This window comes from Lagopus muta, chromosome 20, assembly GCF_023343835.1.
Source record: "Lagopus muta isolate bLagMut1 chromosome 20, bLagMut1 primary, whole genome shotgun sequence".
Lineage (NCBI taxonomy): Eukaryota > Metazoa > Chordata > Aves > Galliformes > Phasianidae > Lagopus > Lagopus muta.
Window position 1 is genome coordinate 191,075 of NC_064452.1, and position 26,264 is coordinate 217,338.

A 26,264-nucleotide genomic window follows, 5' to 3' on the forward strand; every position below is an offset into this window, starting at 1 on the left:
TCAACTGATGGGCAGGACTTGCTGCACCTGTGTGAGCAGCCCTGCTGCAAAGGCTTAGTGAGGTGGGGCTGTCAGCCCAATGCTGGGCTTCTGCCTGTGCTGTTGGTGGGCAAATGTTTTCTCTCCACCAGCTGGCAGTTTTTGTTTGTGATGAGAACTGCTCTGTCTTGGCTGGACAAGCCCCAGGGGTTTGAAATGGGTTTGTAAGGCTGGATGCTAGTGAAACTGCCGCTCCAGAGGTGGAGGGGGGCCACAGCATACCCCAGCCTTCCTTGCTTGCTGCAAGCCAACCATTCAGCAAAGGCCCTGTAGCTCTTTGACCAAAACATGCTGAGAAAACAGTGGCCATGGTGACATCAGCCAGGCTGTGACAAAGCATGGAACCCAGGGACACAGACCACTGCAGGTGGAGCCCACCATCCGCACGGCAGCCCTTCTGACCAGGGGCTGCCCCCTGCCTGCAGTCCCTAGGGTTTGTATTGTGCTGCTGCCTATCCCTCTCTGCTGGCAACCATCCAGACTACAACCTTGTAAGCTGTGATATCATAGTTATCAGCAAAATATTACTGGGGTGTGTTCACAGGTGGGCTGCCACAATACCTGCAAGCAGGTGCTGATGCTACACCTGTGCTGCTGCCAGCACAGCTACAGAGTGATATGGGGCGATGGGGCCTCAGAGCTGGCTGTGGTTATTACCACTCCAGGCACAGAGAGAAAATGCTGCCCTGTGGCCCTGTTTGCACTGGGCAGGAAGGAGTTATGGAGGTCGTCTAGACCCAGAGGCCTCTCTGTGCAGTTCTGATGAAGAGAGGATCCCACTGCCACTTGGACCTCTAAGACACAAGGCGTGAGTGGGCAGCTTCCCACCTTCCTCCTCAGGGAATTGTGTGTCCCTGGTGGACACCTGCAGTGGGCAGGAGAGGGCAGAGGAGTGTGGGCACTGTGGAGTAGAGGCCAGCTGGTGTCATTCCACCCCCCTGCAGCAGGGCAGGAGAACAGCTTCATCCCCAATTGCATCAGTCAGCTTCAGAGAGCAACCCTGCCTGCTGTATACACCCCATACTGCAATCAAATGTATTTGGAAATGAAGGAAAGAGGTCCTTCACGGTTCCTCTAAGGACCACTAAAGTAATCTGTACGTGGAACTCACGTGAAAAACTCATGCTTGTCTGACACTACTGCAGTTCATTCTTTAAAGTTTTTTTTTTTTTTTTTGACTCTGGGTGGAATTACTGGAGTTATTGCAACAGATGCTTTCAGTTTCTTTTTTTTTTTTTTTTTTCTTTGCTCTTAGAAGAAAAGATATCCAGCAGAATTACAAGAAAAATAATGACCGAAGGGACCATATTCTGCAGAAATTGGTAAGAGATCTTTCTCCCTCTTCACCCCTTCAAAGCACAGGGATATGCAGAGGCTTCCAGGATTTTCCTTATGTTATCTGTGTCTCCTGTAATAGAGGGGGGGAGAAGAGGAAGAGCCAAAGAGCAGGAGGGTTGTATGCTAGCTACCAAGTTGCAAACAAGAAGGATTTTTAATGCATTTTCACATTACTTATTTGCTGCTTTCCTGTGGAGAGGTTTCTACTGTAGTCCTTCCTATGCTGCAGTACAGAAGGCTCATTTTCTCTTTTTACATAATATCATAGTGGGTAACTTTACAGCACCTGACAGGGGAGTCAGTGCACAGACCATGCCGAACACTGCAGTTGTCTCAGTTTTCCCTCATGACTGATGCTCCCTTATGTTGCTACATTTGTAATTAAGTGAAACGACATCTTTATTGGGGTTAAAACACAAGGCTAAAATCGGCCATGAAAACAGCATCAACTGATGTATCTCAACTAGTATCTTGGCCACTGGGCATATTATGAGAATGAAGACTGTGAAACACCGCATTTAAAAAGAGATTTAAGGAGATTTAAAACTTAGTGAGGTAGAAGAATAGGATAACCTCAATTTTATTGGGTCACAAAGGAAAACCAGTGCACAATCTTTCACAAAGAGAGCCTAACCATTTTATACTGAAAGATTGTAGGGGATGTTCTGAATGAAGTTTGTGTAAAACTTCTGATAGATGTCCTTGTAACTTCTTAAAAATTCATTCAGATAGCAAATCCATTTAATTGTTCATCCATCTCGACCATGGCAAACTTCTGCTGATGTAAGATTCACCACTCTGAATTATTCTGCACTGGGCTAATAAGTACAATTTTGCAGAGGAAGTGCATCTGTAGGAGCTAATACTCAGAATATCACTAAGCTCTTTGGATTCCAACACATAGTGGGTTCCCATGAGGTTCTCGAAGTGACTCAACAGGTAGTTTTATTAATAATGTAATAAAAAAGGCTAGGTTTTCATGTTAGAATTAAGAGGAAGCCTAGTTCAAGTCAAGGGAAGGAAAAAAAATATAGGTTTCTCCACAATTTTTCTTTTTCTTATTTTTCAAAAGCAAGAAAGAGAGTGTTTCACAGATTCTTGGAGTTAAGTTTGGAAAGGATCTCCAGAGATCATCAGGTCCAATGCTCCTGCTCAGTAGGGATTCCTAGAGGAGGTTACCCAGGAGCATGTCCAGACAGCTTAAAAAGATCTACAAGGGGGGAGACTCCATTACCTTTCTGTGAGAGCTACTTTCCAGAAACCTACTAAAAAAATCCATGACTGTTTGCACTTTAATATATTCTTCAAGAAATTCGTTAAGCAAGCACTGCTTCAGAGCCAGTATGTTTACAATCTCTTGCCTCACACCTGCACATACACATTGTGCCTCTCGAATTATGCTACTCTGAACAGGGCAGTACCTTCCCTACTGTAAGCAGAGATCAGCACAAAGATTTCACAGAACGCACGTTCTGTCCAAGGCCAGTCTGTCTATCCAGTACTGTGTGAAATCTTAGAGAATTGTTTCAGAAGACAGGAAGAAAAAGTGATTTTTTTCTCCACAATAAAAATTGCATCTTCAGTAGAACTATATTGAGATAGATATATAGAAAGAATTGATATAGTTATCTTGCATAATACTTCCAGCTGAGCTTGAACTGATTTATAGGTAGTGAGTCTCTTTCTTCACTGTATCCCAAATAGGGTGTGAATCATATCACTTCTCTTTGCTAACATTCCTGTCTGTGTTTCAGTTTCTAAGCAGTATCATTTACTTTCAGTCCAATTAATTAAATGAGTAAATGTAGTTTTTCTCAGCCTGTCCTTTTCTGCTTGGTTCAATAAACGAGCTTTTACTTCTTTGTCTAAAACTTTCCTCTTCTGCTGAATGAAAGAAAGTACCAAAGTGAGAAATAGCGAGTTTGTCTGGTTTTGAATTACAGGACCCAAATCTTGAATTGAAAGTAATCCATGATTGTTACATGGATTATTTGACTTGCACTGTGTTTCTTTATGTTGCTCTACTGAGAAATGACATGTAGACAAAAGGGCAACAAAACTGAAACTCTAAAAAACCTTTTAACTCTGCTTCATTTTGCAGAAGACTCCCTCTAGGGTACTCATGATTAAATCTGGAAATAGAGAAACATTTTCAGACTGAAACTTCACCTCAGCTTTAGCAAAAGGCACCAAAGGTCCAGTAACTTTATCAACAAAGAATAAAAGTGACTTGCTACTGCAGATCAAGAGCAAAGAGTGACTCTGATTTTAATTCCTTATCAAAAGAGGCTTATAACAGGTTTCACCAAAAGCTCTAGTAGTGATGAGATCTCAGTGGCTGTTGTCATTTCAAATATTCCCGAGAAAGCTTGCCTTAGGAACTTTTTCTGCATCAGCAGGGAGAGTTTATTTTAAAATGTTTCTTCTGAGGGAGGGGAAGAAATAAGGAATTAAGAAAAGAAAGAAAAGGAATGAATGAAAAGGAAAGAAAAGAAGAACAAAAACAAAAACAAAAAAAAAAAAAAACAACCTGAGGGGACAACAAGCAGAGCAAGCAGCTCACACGTCTGAGTGTCACCAGTTGCAGAGCGCGGTGCTGTGGGTTGCCCTGCGCAGGGCAGCCACAGGTCACACCTTGCGCAGACAGTAACCAAAAGTACCACAAAACCGGCATTAGAGCAACATTGTTACTACTATTATTTTGGAAGGGTGGCGTGGAAGAAATCCCGGTTTACTCATCGGGCGTCAGCTCCCGCCAAGCAGCAGCAGGATCGGAGCAGGGCGTGCTGCAGTGCCGCCATGCGGCTCGCGCCGGTATTGGCACGCGCCCACCGCCTCGTGGCGGCACGAGACGTTGGCCCTGGGGAGAGAGCGGCCAGGCACTGCCGCGCAGCGCTCCTCCTGCGCCCAGCCTCAGTGAGCACTTTCTCATTTACTCTTAGGCTGTATAACTTTTGGTACTCTTATCACGCCCAAAGTCTTGCCATGACGTGCTGTGGGGAGAAAGTCCTTGTGTGCAAATCTGAGTGCCAGCTGCTAGCACTTTGTCTCAGCAAAAAGAGAGCCACTTGTGAACAACCAGAACGGACGAGCCAAATGAAAGTATGCCTTGTGGATGTGGACAGCGTGACTCAAAGGTAAGGATGGGAAGCAGCTTCCCTTTTTCTCTCGGTTTCAAAATTCCCTGGATTTGCAATCCAGTGTGCCAGGTGGGAATGGCTGTGGTCACAAGGTGGCAGCAGAGCACCGATGAGCTCTTTGCTGTCCAACAGGCTCTGTCCGTTGGAGCTCGGCCTGGGTTTGGCCTGGCAGGAAGAGCTTGAACACAAACCGGTGAGACCCTGACAACGGGCACGTTCACTTAGCTTAGCAATTAGGTGTTCGACTTTTTCTTATTTTCAGTGTCTTTAAAAACTAATAGATTGTATTTACAATCAGGAAACGATTGCCAGACTAACAGTACAATTCTGAGAAAGAAAATGGAGCTTAGCCTCACCAGGACGGAAGAATATGGCATCGTGTTCCTGAAATACTGCTGGGTGTTTCAAATACACTGGTTTTAGGGATTCCGCTTGGAACTTAAGGAACGTTTTTATGCCTAGGAATTGTAAGGAGGAAGTTCTTTTCTGTATGAACTGGCCTCTCAAAATGCATTTTTAGAGAACAGCCTTTCATCACACTGAAAGCTTTAATACCAATCTATGAGATACCAGGGTAAAGCCCAGTTTGTATCTGTCCATTACCTACGTGTTGTATGCTGGTGGCCTTCCCTCCACTACATTGTATATATCTTGATTTTACACGAAGGCTGATCTTGTTTGAAGACAGGAGTTTTGTGTGTACAAAAAAGAGCAAAGCCAGATGGTATATCCTACTCCCAGATAGTGTTGTGATTTGAAAGAAGTGTCATAGGAAGCAGATGGCACTAAATGAAGAAAATAACTTGACAATATATACAGCAGAGAGCTGATGGGGATAAATCTGATTATCTCTTTTTGGGTTTGCCCACTGCTGTTTCACAGTGGTTCTGTTGCAAGGGCTTATGTGGGATCTCTACTTATTACTCTCTCCTGTGAGATGTGGATTTTCAACAGTCCACAAGTAAAAGTGATCCATTAAAAGCCAACACAAGGCCCCCAGACTACTGCAGAGTATGTTTAGAGAAAAAACAAAGGGCGTATTTTTACAAACCATACCCTACTATTTAACTTTCATAGTTACTCATGCTTGACAGCTTTTCACTAGCAATACTGCATCTGAGTTTGAGATCCCAACACAAGAGGGCCATGGATTATGTATTAGTGCAGGTCCAGAGGATGGCCACAAAAAGGATTAGAACAGCCTTCCAGTACCAAGGGGGGTCTACAGGAAAGAAGGAGACCAAGTCTTTATCAGGGAGTGTAGTGATAGCACACTCTGAAAGAGGGTAGATTTAGGTTAGACATTAGGAAGAAATTATTCTCTGTGAGGGTAGCGAGGCCCTGGAACAAACTACCCAAAGAATCCGTGAACAGCCCTGGAGGTTTCAAGTCCAGGCTGGGGGGCGGCTGCCCAATCTGGTGAGTGGTAGAAAAAATGTTGTAGAATTACATGTAAATAGTAGGGGAGCTTGAGTGTTCAATAAATTTGGTGATTGCCAGTGACTTCAGAGCTATGAAATTTCTTTGATTTCAGAAAGGCACATCTCCCAAAGTTTGCAGACAGAGGTGCTGTCTTTGCCTGGTTATGTAGAGGAGCAGTGCAGCTTCTTCAGTCAGTTCTTATTATCAGCTATGAAGAACAATTTTGTTGCATGAAAGACAGCAGAATATGTTAAAAGGATAGCAACCTTATACATAGGTACCCATCCTTGCGTGCTATGCCATTTCATTCTTGAAGATTTGCTGGCAGATTCCTTCCTGTATTTAACGTAAACTACTTAATGCAGTCCCCTTACAAGGCTTTGGTAGGGAACAGGTGGATAAACATGTCAGTCAGTCAGGCCAGCAGCTTGATTTTAAAATAAAAATTTGGTAATATTTTTTCTGCTTTTGTGAAAAGATGACATTTCATTTTTATACCACAAAGTAGTGACTGATGATTGTGAAGGCTTTGCAGACCCATGGAGATATTGCAAAGATGTTCAAAGTGACTGTTGAGAAGTTGCAGTCGATGGGTATGAGACAGGCACAGGGTGGAAGAAGTTTTCAGGGGCATCCAGTGGATGCCTCACAGATCATTTGGTGAGTTGGCTGCTCTATCAGCAGGAAGCACCTCTGAAACTGTTGTTCCCAAGCACTTGCTGATGCTGATATCTTCATCCTCTTGGTAAAGGAGAGACTCCATGGGGCTGAATGGCCACCCTAATACCCTGGCCATCAAACCTCAAAGAGATTGTAATTGTGCAGAACTGAGCTTTGGTATTTGTGGTACCATGACACTGGAAGACAAATTTCGACTCTTTTGAAAGTTGTGCAGTTATTATTCAGTCATTTGTGTGCGTGTGTGTAAATATTTATACTGAAAAAAGATCATAATCTGTGTTGGGCACACTGGTCATTCAGATGGGAGATAAGACTTTTCTAGAGGCCACTCTGCTGCTAGCAGGTTGCTAGTTAAAGGGCCAATTACATAAATGGGCTATGTGTTTTTTAGGAGAGACATGTCAGCTTTACCATTCCACTTGACCATGAACTGTTGAGACTTTGTGCAAGTTAGTTTTGCAGCCTGTTCCCCCTTCCTCCAAGTCAATACCAGCAGGATGCTTCCAAATGCTTAATGATAGCACTGTTCTGTAAATTTGCTTTTTCATTTCTAATACTAATTTTTGGGCTTTATCTTCCACTTTGTGTCCCAAATATTTTTCTCTTTATGACACCGTAATAATTAACTTATAAGTTCAGAAATGGCAGACAATGCTGATTATGGAGATTACCTCTGTGAGCAAGCTCCCTGAAATAACCTCCAAGGAAGGTGTAAGGAACCTTGCATTTGATAATTAATTATGCAAGCCTTCCTTTAACGTATCTTTAGCTAATCAGAACAAAAGAAGATAATTGTCTTTGTTAATTACCATGAAAATTTTCATTATTAATATTGTAATTATGCATATTAAGTGTGTCTACTGTACTCATGGCCTGAATAACTTCAGGCAGTATTATTTTCCTTCCATTGTCACTAAAGCAAAGCACTAATGAAAATAGAATGCCTGAAATTAGAGGCACTGCTGTTTCATTTCAGGATACATTATTCTTCATGTGAACTTAAGTTATTTGGCTGTTTTAGGAAGCCAGTTAGAGACTAGTAATTATGGGCTCAAATTCTGGCATGTAAAATGTGCAAGTGTCTTGCCCCTCTGCAAAACCAAATGATCCACTGGACCACTAATGTAATGGAAACTAGTCTATTGCCCAAGCCTGGCATATATGTGGTGAAAAGTATACCTTTACATCAAAGGTATAACTAAATTGACCTATCAGTGAGCAAAAATCTTCCTCAGGTGTCTTCAAGGCTCATTACTGCTTATTTGAGCTGAAATATGAGTTCATTTCAGACAGCTTGTAGAACCAGCTTCTACTTGCTATTACTACAGTCACAACAGGTATTTCCCCTGTTACTTTTCCTTTCCTTTTCATCTTACTGTCACATGGGATGTATTACTTTTGATACTTATCAAATAACATCAAATAAAACAAATAACATCATAATAAAACAAGCTATAACAGAAGGATGCTGTAACAGGTTACTGGATTTCACAAAGACTTATAGCTATGCTGAGGAAAATTACCCACAGATCCAAACTTTGAGAACTCACACTTGTTTCTTTCCTGTAATGCCCAGAGACGAAACACCTTAAATCAATAGAGTTCCTTGTAATCTGCAAGGCAATGCAAAGAAATGAATTATACATCAGTGTTTGTTACTCAAGAGCGTCAGTTTTCCTCAGCAGTTTAATGAGAGAACAGTCAGGACTTAAGCCCAAATATATGTGCACCTAAAATTTTGACTGAAATATGGCACTTTTTGTTTACTACTGATTTAGGTACACTTTCTTAGAAACTACCTAATGTAAAACATTTGGCAGGAACTAGCTTTTCATGCCTTTTGATGATGAGTGTGGCAGAGAATTTCATTTGAGGGTATTTGCCAGTTGTTCGTGATGCAAAAGAAATCCAGGACTGATTCTTTCCTGAGCTGTGAGCTTGTCTGGGGTAGAGCGTCAGTTCACTCAGAGGACGCAGTAGCTTCAAATTGTGTCTTTGTATTTTCTTTTAGTAGCAAGGGACTCAAAAGAATTTAGTTACATGTAATAATTAAGTATAGATCTGCTCCTAAGCTAGAAGTTACTTGACACAGTTTAGCTTGGCCAAAAATACAATTTTGAACAATTGTACTTAGGTGATAGGTTTCAATTTGTGTTTTCTTCTTAGGCTGTTGTGTGGTATCACTGATGATATATCAGTGAGCGATGCACTGGCTTACAGAAAATAAGCCAGAAAAAAAAAAAAAAAAAAAAGTGCAAATTCTAGTGCCATTCTTGGTTTTCTGTTTCATTAAGAAGCCACAACTTTTTTTTTTTTTTTTTCTCTTTTGTTTCTGAGCCCAAACCAGCTCCATTTCTGTTTTCTGACATTTTCTACAATCCAAACCCAAACAGTTGTCACGTCTGAATTCTGAATTTGAAGCTCAGAGTATGGTAAAATGGCTTGAATCTCCATAAGGTTGCTTTGAAGTACAATTTTTAAGTTTGCCCCAGCTTTCCAGATGTTAAAACCAGAGAGAGAGAGACAGGAAAAGAGGAAGAAAGGGAGAAACTGCTAGAAACACAAGAGATCATGTTGGTCCTCGATTTCAGAACCTGACCTAAGCGACTCAGTCACTGCAGGACAATCTGCTTTGTAGATACTTGCAAGTACAGCTGCCATCCTACTCTGTACACACAGACAATTTCAATGTGATGCAATTAGAAACTACAGCTATGACGCCGCTTCAGCTTTGTAGTCTGCCCTTTTAATTTTTATCTGTTGCTATGGTAGCAACAAATGACTGCAATCACTGATGTTTATATTGCAATTCAAGTTGCATCAATAAAGATCTTAGAAACTACACAATACAAATTTGACTTAACAGTAACTGATTTTGTTGTTATATGTAATGAATTGTTCACAATAATCAGGATTCATCACAATCTTTTGTAGTTGAAGCATTTAGAAAATTCTTCTAACTAACAGGTTATCAAACAATTACTTACTTTTTGATACACACTTACCCAGTGCTTTTCACATAGATGGACAATAATTCTTTTGCACTGTTTATCCTTGGAAACAATTGTTTTAATAGCCTTTCTAGTGTTGAAATACTTAGTATTCTTTTTTTTTTTTTTACCTTGTACTAATCATAATAGTATTTTAGATCTAAAATACTACATATTTAAAAGAGAATTCAGTACTCTCTCCCACGCTTTGCTTGTCTTGTCTATTTGATTATAAGGGCTTTTTGAGTAACGACTGCCCTATTGCATGCAAAGGCTTACATAATGGGAAATCTATGAGCTGCAACACTAATAAACTGTAATGTAGATTTCTAGGTTTGAGTAACACCTGTTAAGCTTTGAAGAAGTTGAGATCAACAGTGAAAAGAGAAAATGAGTGCAGGAACCTGCCCAGTGCTGTTCAGAGCAATGAGCAGCTTGAGCTGCGGAGCCAATCGCTCCATTTGCCTGCACTCACCACTGACATAGTGCTGCCTACAAGTTCTATTTGGGGCTCTTAACACCACCATTTTGAAGGCAGTTTAGCCAAGACTGTATAGACATAGTATGGAAACTACACTCCTGATGTCTTGGGTCTTTCTGCTATTGAATTCAGCTGGGAGAGGGCTGTCATTCTCACTTCACCAGCTGCTAGATAGGGGGAGGCAGAAGGTGTGTGGCCATGTGTGGGGCTCAGGTCTCTTCTGCACAGCCTGCAGATGGAGCGCTGCCTCCTGCGCCCATCCATGATGGTGTTCTGGGGAAGAGAGTAGAGCTTGCAGGGTGCAAATTTTGTGTTCTGTGTGGGTGAGCTCTAGTGCCTGCTCTTCCTCTGTAGGCAGACCTGTGGCTGCCAGCTCTCTCTGGATGTCTGATGCCCCCAGATAATGGGGGCACCTGGCTAATGTCTGCTCTGAGAACTGTGAAGAGGGGCGATGTCGAAGCTCATCTGTTGGGTGATGCCTCTTACAGGAAGTTGAATCTAGTCAATCAAAATAGGAGGCCAGTAAGGCAATTTGCTGTTCAACTGACCCAATGCACATTGGTCACATTGAAGAAAAAAAAAACAAAACATTTCCTAGTGACTACGTCTCATTAAAAAAGCAAATTTCCAATCAATTACAATGCAATTTAGCTGCTAAGTGTTTAATTATTAAAAAAAAAAAAAAAAAAAAAAAAAAAAAAGCTATTTTGTTCTCTGTTCCCATATTTATGAGCTGTGCTTTAAAATCTCATCTTCGGATTAGCCGTTTGGAGGAACATTACTGATCAATTGATGCATTTGTAATAATGTTAAGATTTTCAATTCAATATATTGTGTTCATTGAAGGAAATAGTTTGCACGGAAGCTTTCAAAATAGAGATTCATTGATTTCTAAAAAGATTGGATCTTTATTGTTATTTTCATGCACTATAAAAATTGTATTATCTTACATAGTTTTTGTTAAAGGAACATTATTTCTATCTGTTTTTAATCTTGTGCAATATTTATACTCCTGAAAGCATACCCTGGAAATAGAGCAAAGCTCATCTGGTAAAGAAGACTTGGCTTCTAAAGAAACTGAAGCAGTTTAAAGTCATAAGTGATTTATAGCAGCTGGGAATCTGGCGCCTGGTTGTGCCTCCCTGTCTCAGTAAGCACCGCAGTGAAGGATGTGCTATGGCTCAATTCTGGGAAAGGAAGGCATTACAGCAGCAGTGCTGCCACGTCTTGTAATTCTTGCAACACTCGGTGTTTCTTCTTGGAGCCCACTGTTATGTGAGACTTCTGTAATTCCTTTTCCTGATGCAGTTTCAAATCATTGTAGTTTAAAGGAAATCTCAAAAACATTCTTTTTCAGTCCTCGACAGTGGGTGAAAATTACAGACTGCAAACCTATTTCTTCTTCACACCGTGTGATTTTTAATCCCATTGGGGATAGATCCTGTCTGAAAGGTGAACCCTCGGCACTGTGCTGCGGTGCAGGCGGATGGTGTCAGCGCGGCTGTCAGAGATGGCAGCGCTCCGCTGCTGGGCCTCAGCCTCACAAAGGCCCACCCTGATGGATTTGTAGCATTTGCTTTTTCTCCAGTTGAAATAAATCTACATAATTATTGAAATGATATGCCTTCAAACATGCCTATTACTTCTTTGTAAATAGTTCCGAGTGCTCAGATATTCTCAGCTTTTTATGGTTTTGGAGACTACCCCTGATCTTTTTCAGAAGACCTCTGGGACTGCAGCAATAAGTGCACTTCCAACCCATTATTCCACATTTTCCCATTAGTCAACATGTGGTGTGTTAGGACTGAATAAAAGTGTTCTGATCATTGACTGTTGTGGGGGTGGTATGTCCCCCTGTCGTGCCTGTTTGAAGAAGCTGTGCGGAGCGTTGCATTCAGCTGCAGGTAACCTCTCTGCTCAAAGAAAGCAGCCAAGGACACATATGGCAAAGGTAGCGGTCCGCAGCGCCTTGCCTGTGCATGCTGCTGCAGCAGGAGCAAGCTGGGGCAGCATGGCCTGGTGGCACTTGTGGGAGATGTGCAGAAAAGCACCTGGTGGGATTCAATACTGCCTGTGTAGCTCAGGACGGGAGATAGGAGATGTCTTTTTTTTGTTTGTGTGGTTACTGTTTATTTCCAGTATGTCTAAGTCTGGAAGGTTCTGCTTATAAGCACAACAATATGGCGCATACAATTATTTATTGATTTAGCTCAAATGATTAATGATTCAGCTTTAACAGGTTTGCTTTATTGCTGTACAAAAATGATATTGAAGGAACTAAAATGGCTTGATTGCTCTGCAGGTCAGGTGAGACTTGGCACACTTGCATATGGTGCAATGCAATCATGGGGGAGAATGCCACGCGCTGCAGCTGAGGTCCCTGAGAAACCTGAGGGCTGATGCAGTGCTTTGAGCAAGTGGAGGGGGATACATGCACCCATCTTTCAAAGCAGAACTCTATCAGCAAGTTTCTGAAACTCATTTGCTGAGGTTTAAATATTGACTGGAGAAACAGAATGCCTTTCGTCACTATCCCATGAAAGGTTTTACATTTCAGTATGAGTCATCCTACATGTGTGAGTGGGAGAGTCCAGTGCTTACCACAGAGATCAGGCATTTGCAAGATCAAAGATGTAGTGATGGGAGTGTTAGCTTTTCAAGCTGAAAAAGACAACTGTGTGTGCTAATTCAGTTCAATAGCACTATGCCTGTTTTTAAGTGAGAGCAGGACTGTGGTTTTTAGCTGACTCTGGCTCAGGTGAACTCCTCCTCCCCATGATGAAGCCTCTGCCTGCTAACGGTGTGTCCACAGCTAACCCAGACAGGCAGCAATTACTGCCCTCCCAGAGTATGGGTGGGATGAGTGTCACGCTTGGTGCTTGTTGGTTGTTTCTGCATTCCCCCTGTGCAGGGTGCAGCCTTCAGGATACATGCCATGCTCCCCAGGTACCTTAAAGGCACTTTCTGGTTTTATTTCTCTGTTCCTGAGGGAGTGGCAACAAACTTAGATGATAAAATTATTCCATCAAATAGATTTTAGCTGTGAAGTGAGACTTCTATTTCTGCTCCAGAAAGAAATCTTGTACTCATAAAACAGCCTATCTATTTAAATTATAGAGCTAGGAATGGAAATGGTTTGTTCCCTACTACTAACTGCCTATTTAAATAAAAGAAGGTTGATGAATAATTCAAATAAATATTTTTCAATAATTGATAAACTTTGTAATAATGATTGAAGCATAACCCATTACAATCTTAAAGCGCCTTTATGTTCCATAGTGGCTGATTCTGCTGGGGAAAGGGCTGCTTCTATTTTTCTTTGTTTTTCCAGCTGACCTAGCAGGAAGCAGAGATTAGAGATTTGGCACCTGGCTCTGTTAGAAGTGAAAGTGTGACTCACAGAGGCTTGGGGATTCGCACCATCTTTGCAGAACTGCTGTGAGGGCTGGGCACTTAGGACCTCTGCGCTGGCCCAGTTTCCCTCTGAAGTTTGCAAAAATAATCCCATATGTAAGATATTATTTCTGGATAATTGAATGAAAGAGTGTAGAAGGCAGAGATGTTTTTTGGTTCTGAGGATGAGGTCTCACAGAAGTCCTGGCATGCATGGTAAGGCTGGCCCTGGTAGCTCAGCATCAGCTGCACGGCTCTGCAGGCCCAATCACTGCATTGCAGCTAATCTCTCTGTTAGCTCTAGGAAAAATCGAGGCATATCCAGCTAAAAATGTGAGGTCAATATGTGTGTTTTAAAACATGTCAGTTCTCCTGCAGATGTTTCCATTCAAAATGAAAGTAGCTTTTAATTGCTCTGGAGGATGACAGTTTTGAATGAGAGCCTTCAAACAATGGTCTTGTGATCTTGTCGTTTTCAGGATTTTTGTTTGTGTCTAGCTTCCTGGATGGCCCAATGTACAGGCAGTGCTTTAGGGTCTCTTAGGGAGAATTTGTTGTCAAGAGGCATGGCAACAGGAAGATGCTTTGCTAGATTCAAGCCTCATTTTCACACATGAGAATAACCCTACAGTCTAATGGCATGCTGGTGCATCCTCAAGTTGGAGGACTTAGAGCATCTCCAGCTGTCTGTATCACACCAAGTGAAGCTGACTCCATTTAGCTCTTATGAGAGAGAACCAGTGTGTGATAAATCCCAAACAACACAACTCAGCAGCAATCGCCCACCTCTCCTAGGGAGTAGGCACGGATGTTGTTTTTTTTTTATGTCTGAGCAAACCAAGAGGCTGCATAACAGCTCTGGAGCTAATGAGAGACCCTGGGAGCAGAGCTGCTGGCATAATTCAGATTGGCTCTGCAGTTGCAAAAAAAATCTCTTGTGATTTAGACTAGTGGCAAATCAGATTCTCTTGGACAGTTTGTACAGGATACTTCAAAAGTTCTGAGAATATGCAAAGCAACTTTGTTTTAAGGATTAGTACACTTATTTTAGACAGTGTAAGACTTGCCTCCGGTGGGACAGATGTGTTTAACTGACAACAGAACCATCTCTGTAGCCATGAGATTTTATTACAAAGCAATAAGTTAACACAAAATAGGAAATTGGTAGTTGATATGAACCATCTTTATGAAAAAACATTCTGTCAATATGCATTTAAAACCAGCCCAAGCAAATTTCTTGCCATCATGAGCACTAGTATGATACAAACAGTAGATTTCACTCTGCTTTTTAGTTTCTCTTGAAATGTGCAACTTGCAACATAGCAGGGTATAATTATAAAGCTTTATTGCTTTATCGCTATACATGAAGACAAACTTGGCAATCAATCAGCACAGCAGGGATGCAGAAGGCTGAAGGTATCATTGCAGCATAGTCACAGCAGGGAAGCTGCTGATCAGGCCAGCAGGGAAGCTCTGCTGGACAAAGCAGCATCTCTGGGGCATCTTACAGATGTCAATATCTCAAGGCTCAGAGCTGCATTGCTGTGGTGCTCCAAGGAGCCAGCCCTTTCCACCCAGCAGAGTGATGCTACCCGGAGAGAAATGATTATCCTGGTACAGAAAATCTGCTGCAAGATTCACAGATGCTGTGATGCAGAGATTGAGCTGTCACTGTCAGCAGAAGACAGGAAGTCTTGCAAGTAGCATTTCAAGGGTGCTGCAGCTGTATAAGAAAAAAAAAAAAGCGAGTCACACATGCTAATGAATATCTGCAAATTGATTGTGTACCATAATGAGGCTGTGATGACTGTAGTTTTCTGTGACACTGCCTGCCCTCATGGGAGTTCTGATGAAGCATTCTGCGAGCCACCCCACAAACCTGCTGTGTGCATGGGGAGGGTGGCTTGCCAGTGGGAGTACATGCCATGTTACCATCCCTGTCCTATCAGTGCAAGAACTGCATGCTTTCAAGAAGCTAGCCATGATTTGCAAAGAGATCTTTATGATGTTGTGCCTGTTCATTTCAGAGATGTGCTCTCTTTTTCATATAGAAGGATGAGAGCAGTTGAAATACCTTGGCTCCAGTTTGCTAAAAATGGGTGCTGAGGAGCATTTCTCCATTAGCTTCTGCACATTTTCTGTACATGATTTGATCAAAACAGGATTTCCTATGCAGGATACAAAAGCTTTACATTTTCTAGTCTCCATCTGCATTTCAGTAGTAATGATAGGTAACTTACCTTTTTGGATTTCAAATGAGGTGGGAATTTGCCTACTGTCATGAAAGTGTTTGCAGACTAGTTTTATTTCCATTCAACTGTGAAATACCCAACAGCTTGAGCAGAGTGGTTCTGACAGGCTTTCTGGGAAAGGGGATATGGAGCTGGAAGAGGCTGCCTGATTAACATTTGGTGATTGTAGCTTCAGAGTGGTTTACACAAAAATATATCAGGAATGTGAAACTGATAGCTGTGAGAATGAACAGTGCTTAGTCTGTATTAATAACTACATTAATATGTGCTGATCTGATATGTATCCAGAGAAATAATCTGTTATGCTGTTAGATGCCAATAGTAAAATGTTGTGCTTCCTAATTGCAATATGCAGACATGTTCTGTTTCTCACAGTTAAGGGAATCCTTCCATTCTAAAACTGTCTCTGCAGTACCTGTTGTCATTGTATTGAAAACATGCTCTGTGAGGATGCATAAGCAATTCACCTTGATGATAAACTGGTTTTCAAATTTGAAGTCATTGTTACAACAGAAAATGGAGGTGAAGAGCTCATGAAAATGCAGAAGGCAGGGAAGACAAGGCAGTGCAAGTTGGAGGCTCACAATGCAACTTGAGTTGTTCCTTTGTAGTTTACTGATTTCATTGCAACAAAGATTAATAGTCTCAGGGTTACTGACAGTGTCCTGTGTTTTAAAAGCTTCCATATATCCTTGTGAATTGAAATGATGACTTTTTTTTCCCCAAAACAATCAGTTATTAACTGAAATTTCATTGAGATTTCTGCTCAAGTGAGTAATGCAGGAAATACTATTCATGATAGTTGCATAGCTAATTTACATTTTCAAAAACACAATTATTTTATACATAGCTTAAAATGCTTTGAGAAATTTGATCATCTTTGTGCTATCAATTCAGGGAAGAGAGGAGCCATGTGTTTATGAAAATCATCATAAATAAACATACAAAACCTAGATTTATGGCTTAATATTGTAACTGGGTTTTGCTAAAGAAAAAAATGTCTTTTGAAACTGTGAACTTACAGTTATTTGTATACACAAAGAAGGTGTGGTCTGCTGTAGAAGGCTCATAAACTGCCTGTCAGCCTATATATGTACAAACGGCATTCAGTGCCAGCCTTACTGGGGAGACACACAACTTAGCAAAACCCAGTGCAAAAGACATAAAATTTGTAAGGCTTCTGAGTGCATCTGATGCATGCATCCTCTGAAGTAGGGGTCCTGCTGAGGCCACTGAATTTGGGGGAAACTGTGCTATAAAGACAAGTGCCTGTACAAAGGACCCTCTGCCTTTTGGGGCCCTGGCTTGGATGTTCATGCTTATCTGGGGGAGCAGATGGTCAGCCAAGGTAAAGCCTGCCTGTGATCAGAGAAGGATTGTTTTCAGTAAACTGGGATGGGAGCAGAGGAGATGTAAAGATTGGGGTAACTGAGTGGGAGATGGTCTTACAAGGAAATAGCATTACTCTCATCAGTTATAGCCAAGTAAACTCAATTATTTATCCATTTAACTGTAGGAGGTATCAAGATACCTCTTGAACTGGCAGGAAATATTTAATTGCTTAAATCTCTACATAATTGTAATGAAAACATTTTATCGAACTGTCTTTTTGAATAATGGATTATTTTCTCACTTAAGTAAAGCATATGTTATTTGGAACAGTAGTACCTAGGCATGTTTCTGATCCACCATCAGAACAGAAAAACAAAATTCCCGAAGATTAATATTTGCTTCTTAGGCACTAGTGTTATGAGGGGCAGCTGAGGGAAACTAAGATTGTCTAGTCTGGAGAAAAGGAGGGTCAGGGCTTTCTACAACAATCTGAAAGGAGGTTGTGGTAAGGTGGAGGTTGGCCCTTTTTCCTGCATAGCTAGAGGTAGGGCAGAGCAAATGGCCTCAAGTCATGCCAGGAGAGGTTCAGGTTGGATATGAGGAAAAACTTCTCTTCTGAAAGAGTGGTCAGGTGCTGGAATGGGCTGTCCAAGGAGGTGGCAGAGTTATCATCCCTGGAGGTGTTCAAGGAATATTTAGATGTTCTAAGGGACATGATTTAGTGAGAAAATACTGGTGGTAGGTGGACAGTTGGACAGGATGGTCTTGGAGGTCTTTTCCAACCTTGGTGATTCCATCATTCATCAGTGATTAATGACGTAATGAATGTATTACATCTGTCATCTTACTGGAACAGGCATTTAAAAGACTTAGAGTTAGATAAAGAGATGGTACTGATTGAAAACAGCTGAAAAATGGAAACAACTTTTAAGAGGTCCTCTTTTAAAATCTACCTTGAAACAAAAACTTTCAAATCAGCATGGGTCTGGCAATGTGTCAGGAGAGCGCAGGTGATCATCATCACAGTTGAAAAAAACCTTTCAGTTTCTTGACTACAAGGAGTGCCCAATTGGCATGCCCTAAAGGACAGTAGGGTTTGATCCTCCTCTTTGGAATTCCTGGCACACCTTGCCAGGGTTGTGTCTGAGGAGCTCCCTGTGCGAGGGCAGACCCTTGCGAGGTGCAGCTGTTGTGCACCCACCTGTCCTGAGCACCTGCTGGGGAAACAGAGGTCCTCAGAGGAGGGAAGAGTCAGCAGAAAGACATTGAAAACATCCTTTAAAGCTGGGAGGGGTGGAATCTGCCCAGAACTAACCCCTGCATAACTTTATAACCTTCCTTAATAGCTGAACAAAGGCTATTACAGTCTTGTGGTTACTGTGTATTATGAAGGTTATTTCCAAACACTTGGCTAGTACCTGGGGAGAAAATACATGTCTTGTGGTTGACTTGCATTTGAGTGCTTCCTTTCTAAAGCTGTACGGCTCTTGTGTAATGAATACAGTAATGATCCGGTGCTGTGAGAAAAGGACAAATATTGTTATGATTAAAGTATGAAGGTTAAATGAATCATTCAGGAGGGCTGAGGTGTGTTGATATAAGACCTACTGAGGAGCACAGAGGGAGGAAAATGCCTTTATGAATTCTCTTCCTCTATCTTATTAACAGTGTTTTCTTCCCCAAATTGATATGCTTCATGTTTTGATACTTTCTTAGCCCTTAGAAAGAAAAGATCCCTGTTACATACGTGTTTCTCTGGAGGCTGACATTGCCCACTGTCACCATACTATTTTGGCTGTCAGAGGAGAAGGGCAACCTGTTCAGGAATGGATATGTGACATGTTTTCCACAGGAAGGACATGGTCAGTCCTCTTGCATGTTGTCTTTTGTTGTTCAGCCTTCCCTCGCTGATTGGGAGTTGCCTCAGAGGTTTGTATTGCACATCTGAGCTGAGAGCCTTTGGTCCCAGCTGGCACAGGCAGAGTAAATCCTGAGCAGTATTCAGGTGTCTAGGATGGCAGCCCAAGAAAACAGAAGATGCTAGAAAGTAAGAAGTAAGTTTGGCCTTTCATTAAATGACTGAAAGGAAATAGAGCTCATCTGCTGCTTAAAAATATTTCCTTAATTAATAGGAAGTGGTTAAAAAGTAGCCATTTTCCTTGCTTTTTGCAGTAATTAGAAAAGATGGGCACAGAGCAAGAATAGCAGCCATGATACCAAGAAGGGCTAAGAAGCAGAAACAGTGTATTACTCTGCTGAAAGAAAAATGAAAAAGAATCAGATTTCTCCAATCTTGTCAAAAACTGAGAAAACATAGAAAGACCCCCTCTGCTTGCTTCAGCATCTTCCAGCATCTCTTGGCTTCTGTGCTTTACCCATTGAACCTACACATTTCTGCCTACTGATGCTCTGGCCCCCAGATTCTGCAGCCCATCCTGGTCCAGGTGTAGTGCCATTGTTTTGACGAAACCAGTGACATGTCTCTGGGAAGAAACAGAAATGCAGAGACTTCTTTCCTCAGCAAAGAGGTCTTAAAAGGCTGACTCTGAGTAAATCCCTGAGCTATCAGAAAACATTACCTGGAGGTGTATGCTACTGATTCTGTTTGTCTTGTATTGCCATACTGATATTTCAGGCTGCAATTCGGCTGCCATTGAGATGAAAGTCAGTGAAAGTGGCTGGTGAAGAAAGGAAGGAAGAGCTTGTTCCTGGCTAGAAAGAAGAGTTTTATTTCAGGTGTACAATAGGAAGAAGGAGGACAGTCTAAGGCAGCTTAATGTTGGGTACTTCTATTCTTTTGTAGCTCTCATACATTTGTTCAGAAGAAGAAAAAAATTTCTCTTTCCATCAGTGCAAAGACTGTAACGTGGTCTTGATTTGGATTTCTAATGTGTTCACTGTCACTGTCTCCTGGGTTGCTTTGGGCAAAGCATTTTCCTGCTCATTCCTCAACTTCCCCAGCTGCAAAACAGAGATACTGAGAGTGTTTAGAGCTCAGGGGTGGAAAGTAGTATAGAATAGCACATTGTGAGATATAAGGTTTTGCCATGTCATGCAGCAAGGAAAATAGAACTACTAAATGTTCTTATGTTCCCACAGATTTCCCTGAATTCAAGCTTATCTTTAACAGAGAGAATGACTGTTTTACAAGCGTGAGTTGCACTCCGGTGCACAGCTGTGCCTCTGAGAAGAAATTGGATTTGGTACTTACCTTCCTTTTAAGCCTTTAGAGTTATTGCCCCAGACACAGACCACTGGGGGTAAAAACTATTTTTAATCTGACTCAAACACATCTCGGTTACACCTGGTTGAATTAAAAATTGTTTCACTGATCATTTCTTGAAATAACCTGACAAAATCACCTTGTAATTTTCAGTTACTGATGTCATCAGCAGGAAGACTGAAGCCTCAGGAAAATCTCTGTTTGCCTTACCACCCAGCAGGGCCTGAATGGGCACAGTGGGGAAAGAAATCTCTATCTGCTCTGTGATATCTGGCCCACATGCGCTGTCCAGGCTATGCCTGAAGGTAAAGCCCCTGAGGCTGTGACTGTTTTTCAGTTTGCACTTCATTGTGCCAACTGGCTTATTGCTGATTTGCAAAGTGGAGTCTTCAAATCAGCTGGAAAATCAGCACAAAAGCAACAACAGAATGCTATTTGAATGGAGCTACACACAGGCTCTCTGTTTTCTGCAAATTGTTTGAAGTCTAAGACCTACCTTGCATGATGCTTTCTCCAGGTATGAGAAACATCTCAATATCTGCTGTTATGGTGATGTGGGCAGAGTTCTGTTATGTTCCTACACTGTTTCAATCATTCCATTCCATGCTTTCTGGGTTGGCTATCCCTCTGGATATTTATCTATTTCCAGTTCAGGACAGACATAAGCCCACTGAAATCTTTCTTTCCTCCAGGTTTCACAGAATCATAGAATAGAATGGCTTGGCTTGGAAGGAATCCAGTTCCAGCCCCTGCTGTGCTCAGGGCTGCCCAGGGCCCCATCCTGCTGGCCTTGAGCAGCTTCAGGGATGGGTTGGCCCCAGCTGCTCTAGCAGCCTGTGCCAGATGCCTGAGCATGTCCTGCTTCTTAAGCAGAGCAGACCAAGAGAGAAGAATTTCTCTCTTCATTGGTGAGAAATGAAAGAAATGGCACTGGTCACTGTGATGCTATTACTCAGATTCTGTTCTTTTTTTACTTGGACTGTGGTTTTTATTCTTGAGTCTGTATGTAGAATGCTCACAGAGATTAGCCGGTACTGAGAATAAAGAGGAGGAAAGAGGTTTAGCAAAGCATGTGGGTAGTGTTGTTAGCCTTGGTCTTGGATGCTGAATCATAGGCCTTCTAAATTTTAATCATCTAGAGGTCAGCTTTTCCTTATCTTTCAGTTTTATTTCACACACACACACACAAAAAGCATATGCCATCTTGAAATCTCTGCTCTGCAGGAGTCCTTAGATTTTGGTATCTTTGTACTCTTACTTCTCTTTTCACATTGTTCTCTAGAACACACTTCTTCCAGCAAGACTGGAACCCCACATCTCCTCCAGCATGTTCAGCCCCAGATACGTCCTGTCCACGGGCACAGTGGGTGCAGAAACCTAATTACTGCCCGAAGTTCCCAGCACATCTGTCTCAGCACCTGCAGGCACTGTTCTCCTATGTTATTAATAATATCAACAGTATTTCATTCAAATGTCCATAAGTGTTTTTGTGCAGTATTTGAGGTTTGTGTATAAATTTTATGCCAATATTTGCATGCTGTGGTAATTTCGATTGCAGAATAAAATTGCATTTGGGACCTGCTGCGACTTCTATTTCAATTTGTTGGGAAATATCCATCTCCTGAAATTAATCTTTTTCTTGTTCCAGGAAGTAAAGTAAAAAGTGAGCTACATTCACAAGCATGTTAGCACTTCTTTGATGAAAGGATTCCTCACCATGTGAAGATTTTTTGCATTTAGAAGTTATAAGCAAAACCAGGAGTTCCTAACAAGGAAATAGAGGGAAAAGGAATTCTGGGCATGCAAATATAGAAGTTATGATGAACTGTTAAAGCAAATGCTGCCTACAGTGCAGCCTCCTCTATCCACTTCTCAATATTTACTTGATTATCACAATGCACACACCTTGAGCACCTAGAAGACCAGCGTAAATTGGGAGATGGTGGCATTAGAATTCCTCACCATTCTAGGAGGCTGCTGGATTTCAATATGTTCTCCCGTATGTTTTAACACTTTTGCATTTCTTCCATCTGTTTCTGGGAAATGTGAAGGAATTTAATGATCTTTTCTAGGGTTATTAAACCAACAGCTGTTGTCATTAATAGAGGACATTCTTTACGGCAGTGTGAAAATTCGAGTGATAAATCCAGCCCTTCCACCCTATATTTCTTTTTAATCATTACAGCATTTGTACAGAAACTGAGGTTATGAATACAGTGAGTTCTTAAACTATTATTTTATAAAATGGCTTTGGAATAAAAATAGCGCTGCTTTTCTTTTTTCTTTTTTTTTTTCTTCTCTTTTTCCTTCTCTTGTTCCTGTTTGCTTTTGCTACGATATATGTTTTGTGCTGAGTGAAACAGAAAAACTTTATTTTTGTTTCTGTTTTCCTTCCTTCCCTTTTTGTTCTACCTCTTGAAAAGCAAACTGAAAAGATGTGAAAAAGTTGCTCAAAAGACTAGAACACATCACAATTGAATAGGCATTTTATCTGAAGTTTATTTGCAAAAATAAATCAGCTTCTCCAGTTTGTTTTAAAGGTTCTTCTGGCATAAAAATTGATTTTATTGTATTTTGAGTTTATTTTTGCCTACATTGACTTACTGTCCTACATCATAACAAATACTGTAAATATCCACATGGATACACTTTGTCTAATTACACACTATCTTGTTTTTCAATACTGTCACTTCATACTGTATAACAGCTTTTTTGCTATATCATTCTGATATTGTCACTATTCTTCTTCAAGTATACCCAACATAATAGCATTGAGCTAAGTGAAATACATAATGTAAAGTAATTATATGGTATTTATTTGTACAGCAGTTGCATGTCTACACTGAGCTCCATTTTGTTGCCTGCATGGTCTGGTGATGCCTGGTCCATCAGTGGAACCCATAACTCTCACCATCCTGCCTTGGTCAGGTACTGTAAGTGTGCGTCCTGGTGTCACCTACCAGGCACATAGAAGGGGTACCCCCAGCTCCTGGCTTGTCCTCCCTGCCAGGGCAGCCCTACTCCTGCTGCTCCCCAACGTGCTGACATCATCTGCTCCTTAAACTAGGCTTAATCTTCAGTATTGTCACCGTAGTGTGGAAAAGTTGCATAAGATTCACAGCATTTCAGAAATGAAGAATCCATCTTGAAAGGGGAGATTGCATTTGAAATATATCAAGGTTTGGTAAGGCTTTAAGTATAAAGCCTACAGCATTTTTCACTTTCTAGGTAACAATAATTGAAAGATGGATTCCTGTAATTTTGACATTTATAATTTTACTGAGAAAAGGTCAACTTCTTCAGGGAATCTTGTTTAAACTGGTAGAAGAGCAACACAGAAATGTCACGTTGTCTTTCTGACAGTGCCACTAGCACTTTTGTTGATAATAGGTTCAATCTGTAAGCAGAATAAAACCCAAATGACACAAATATCTCAGTGAAAGCTTATTTCGAAGTATCAGAGAAATCGGTGGAAAGATTTCCCCTGATTCTACTAGTTCTGGCATCAGCCTAACTGAAACACTGAGTAAAAGTGAAGTCAGAAGCTCTGTTCAAGAACAACAGTTATGCCTGAAGGAGGCAGAGCCCTTCCTACTTGGGAGTCCAGGAGCTGAGTAGGAGCCTTCTGTGAAAAGACCCCCCCAGGCGTGCTGGCCCTGATCTGAGTTTCCCAAGCCCTGCCTTGGCAACAGAGCATTATTCAAGCTCAGCTGGGTCCTGCCCAGGGAGGTGTGGGGTCACGGTTCCTGGAGGTGTTAAGAAAAACTTAGATGTTATAGTAAGGACATGGTTTAAGGGGAAACACTGGTGGTAGGTGGACGACTGGACTTCAGTAACGATGTTGGAGTTGTTTTCCAACCTTGGTGATTCTGTGATTCCATGCGTTGACAGGCTGCTTGCTCCAGGGCTGCCCATGGTAGACAAGGGTGTCGCAATGGTCTAGTATTAAATGTGGAGGTTGGTGGCCTTGCATGTGGCAGGGAGACTGGAGATTCGTGATCCTTGAGGTTCCTCCCAACCCTGGCCATTCTGTGACTCTGTGACTTTTGGATGGGGCTGCTGCTGGTTCACAGCTTCCCAACTTGCTGTCATCTGCTACCATGCAATCATACCATGAGATTATTCTGCCAGCTGTACGGGCAAAATATTGTGGCAACCTTTGACAGCTCCTTTTGGGAAACTGTACAGTCTTGTGTATGTTGACCTTCCTGGACAGAATAATTTTATCTGACAAAAGCCAACCTTCAAGCATTCTGAGGAAAAAAATGAAGTTCTGCTAGATAAACGAGGCTTCTTGAAATAATCAGTTCATATAATTTTCATCAACCAAATCTTCTCAAAGACAACTCCTTCTTGCAATAGTTTATGTTCAATTCCCAATTTTCAGAATGACTGTGAAGCAAGTATCATACGTTGAAAAATAGTTTGCATTGACTTAGTGCTGCATGTTTCTATTCAAGGATGCATTGTTTGTGTTTATTTGAAGCATACTTCAAGATCAAATCCTTCCAGTAAATCAGGAAAATATTAATAATAAAAGTTGCTGGGCATATAAGTCATACTTTAGGGGGAAAAATATATCCTGGATCATAAGTATTAAAGGTTGAACAGGTTTATAAGGAAAATCTAATAGAGTAGAACAAGGTATGGCTAGAAATTGCTCAGACTGGTGCAAAGGCAGACATATAGGTACAGCACACTACATGGGAGAAGCTGTGTTGGTGTCTGCACTGTGCATCTTCTGTCCCATTCAGTTTGTTCCATGAGGTCTGTGCAGCAGAAATGCTTCTCATATTCACCACTTGCACAACTTGCTTCCCATGTCTGTTGTGCCACCTGTGATTTAACAATTTGAGATAGTAAATGGTTTCAAAAGCTACTTTGACATTTGTAGAAGAAAATCATTGTGGACTGATAAGTGCAAAAATGTCTGATCCAAAGTCCAAGTGGCAAAGTGAAGCCTGCAAGAACACACATGGGAAGTGTGAGAGTAAACATTGTGGCAGGGTACTGTTTGTACAGGTACCTTATGACCCTTACGTTGCTAAATTGTGGTTGCCAAATGTCTTTTTTTTTTTTTCTTTTTTTGGTGAAGTGCTTGAATAGCCTGGGAATCAGCAGAACGGATGGATGAGTATGGGTCTGTTTGTTATATCCAAGTGGATTGGAAGGGCTTTGGGCTCCTCCTCCCAGCATGCTAAAAGGGTGATACTGTTTGTTGCTGTATACCAATGCAGTCCTGTTAATACTTGACTTTCATACCTAGAATGTGATCAGAATGACAAATATCTTGAAAGCTGCTTGCTCAAATCATCAACCAGCATGTCCTGCTAAATTGTTTGGATGCGCTTGATGTTCAGTGTGTGATGAAATTGACTCCTGGTCCAAGTGGGCACAGTTTTTCTCAGGTATTTTTTTTTTGTTTGTTTCTTTGGTTTTTATTGATTTTACCATTTACATAAAATGTAGCCGTCCCACTACTAGTCATTTGCACAGACACTGCCTGAATCAAAGTTAAGATCCTGAAATTTAGTTTAAGTTGTTCTGAATTTAAGTCTGCTTGTACAGAAATAAGAACATATTTCATTTGCTTGTTGGTGGTCTGAATGTGCCACTATCCCTACAGCTGTGCCTCAGAGAAAGATAAGAACTTGCATTTCATTAATAAACATCTGTATTCCTTGGTGGTACTGCTCACTGTCAGAGAGAGATACCAATTCCTGTTCTCTGTGTCAGTTCTCTTTATGAAAATTTCTACCCGTTAGAAAGACAGCGTGTAAAGTGTGTTCAGGAGTGTAAAACTGGATAAATGTTTGAACTGGAAGCAGATTCTGTATCCTGCAGCTCAATCAGCTGGAAACATCTGAGACTGCTGACTATGGGGGAAAGTAAACCAACAGCTGAAATGTAGCACAGATCATATGACAATATCTTAATTAGAGCTTTTAAAATAATCTTCTCAATGAGCTACAG

The 26,264-nt window shown here is 41.4% G+C and overlaps 1 long non-coding RNA gene across 1 annotated transcript in view; it reads left to right on the plus strand.

Moving 5' to 3' along the window:
* Nucleotides 1–1,034: 1,034 nt before the first annotated feature.
* LOC125703042 (uncharacterized) overlaps nucleotides 1,035–26,264 on the plus strand; it is a 33,190-nt gene continuing 7,960 nt past the window's right edge. The window contains exons 1-3 of the long non-coding RNA XR_007380750.1: nucleotides 1,035–1,135; nucleotides 1,295–1,361; nucleotides 4,320–4,514. This is a non-coding gene — a long non-coding RNA (uncharacterized LOC125703042). The remainder of the gene's footprint in view (nucleotides 1,136–1,294; nucleotides 1,362–4,319; nucleotides 4,515–26,264) is intronic.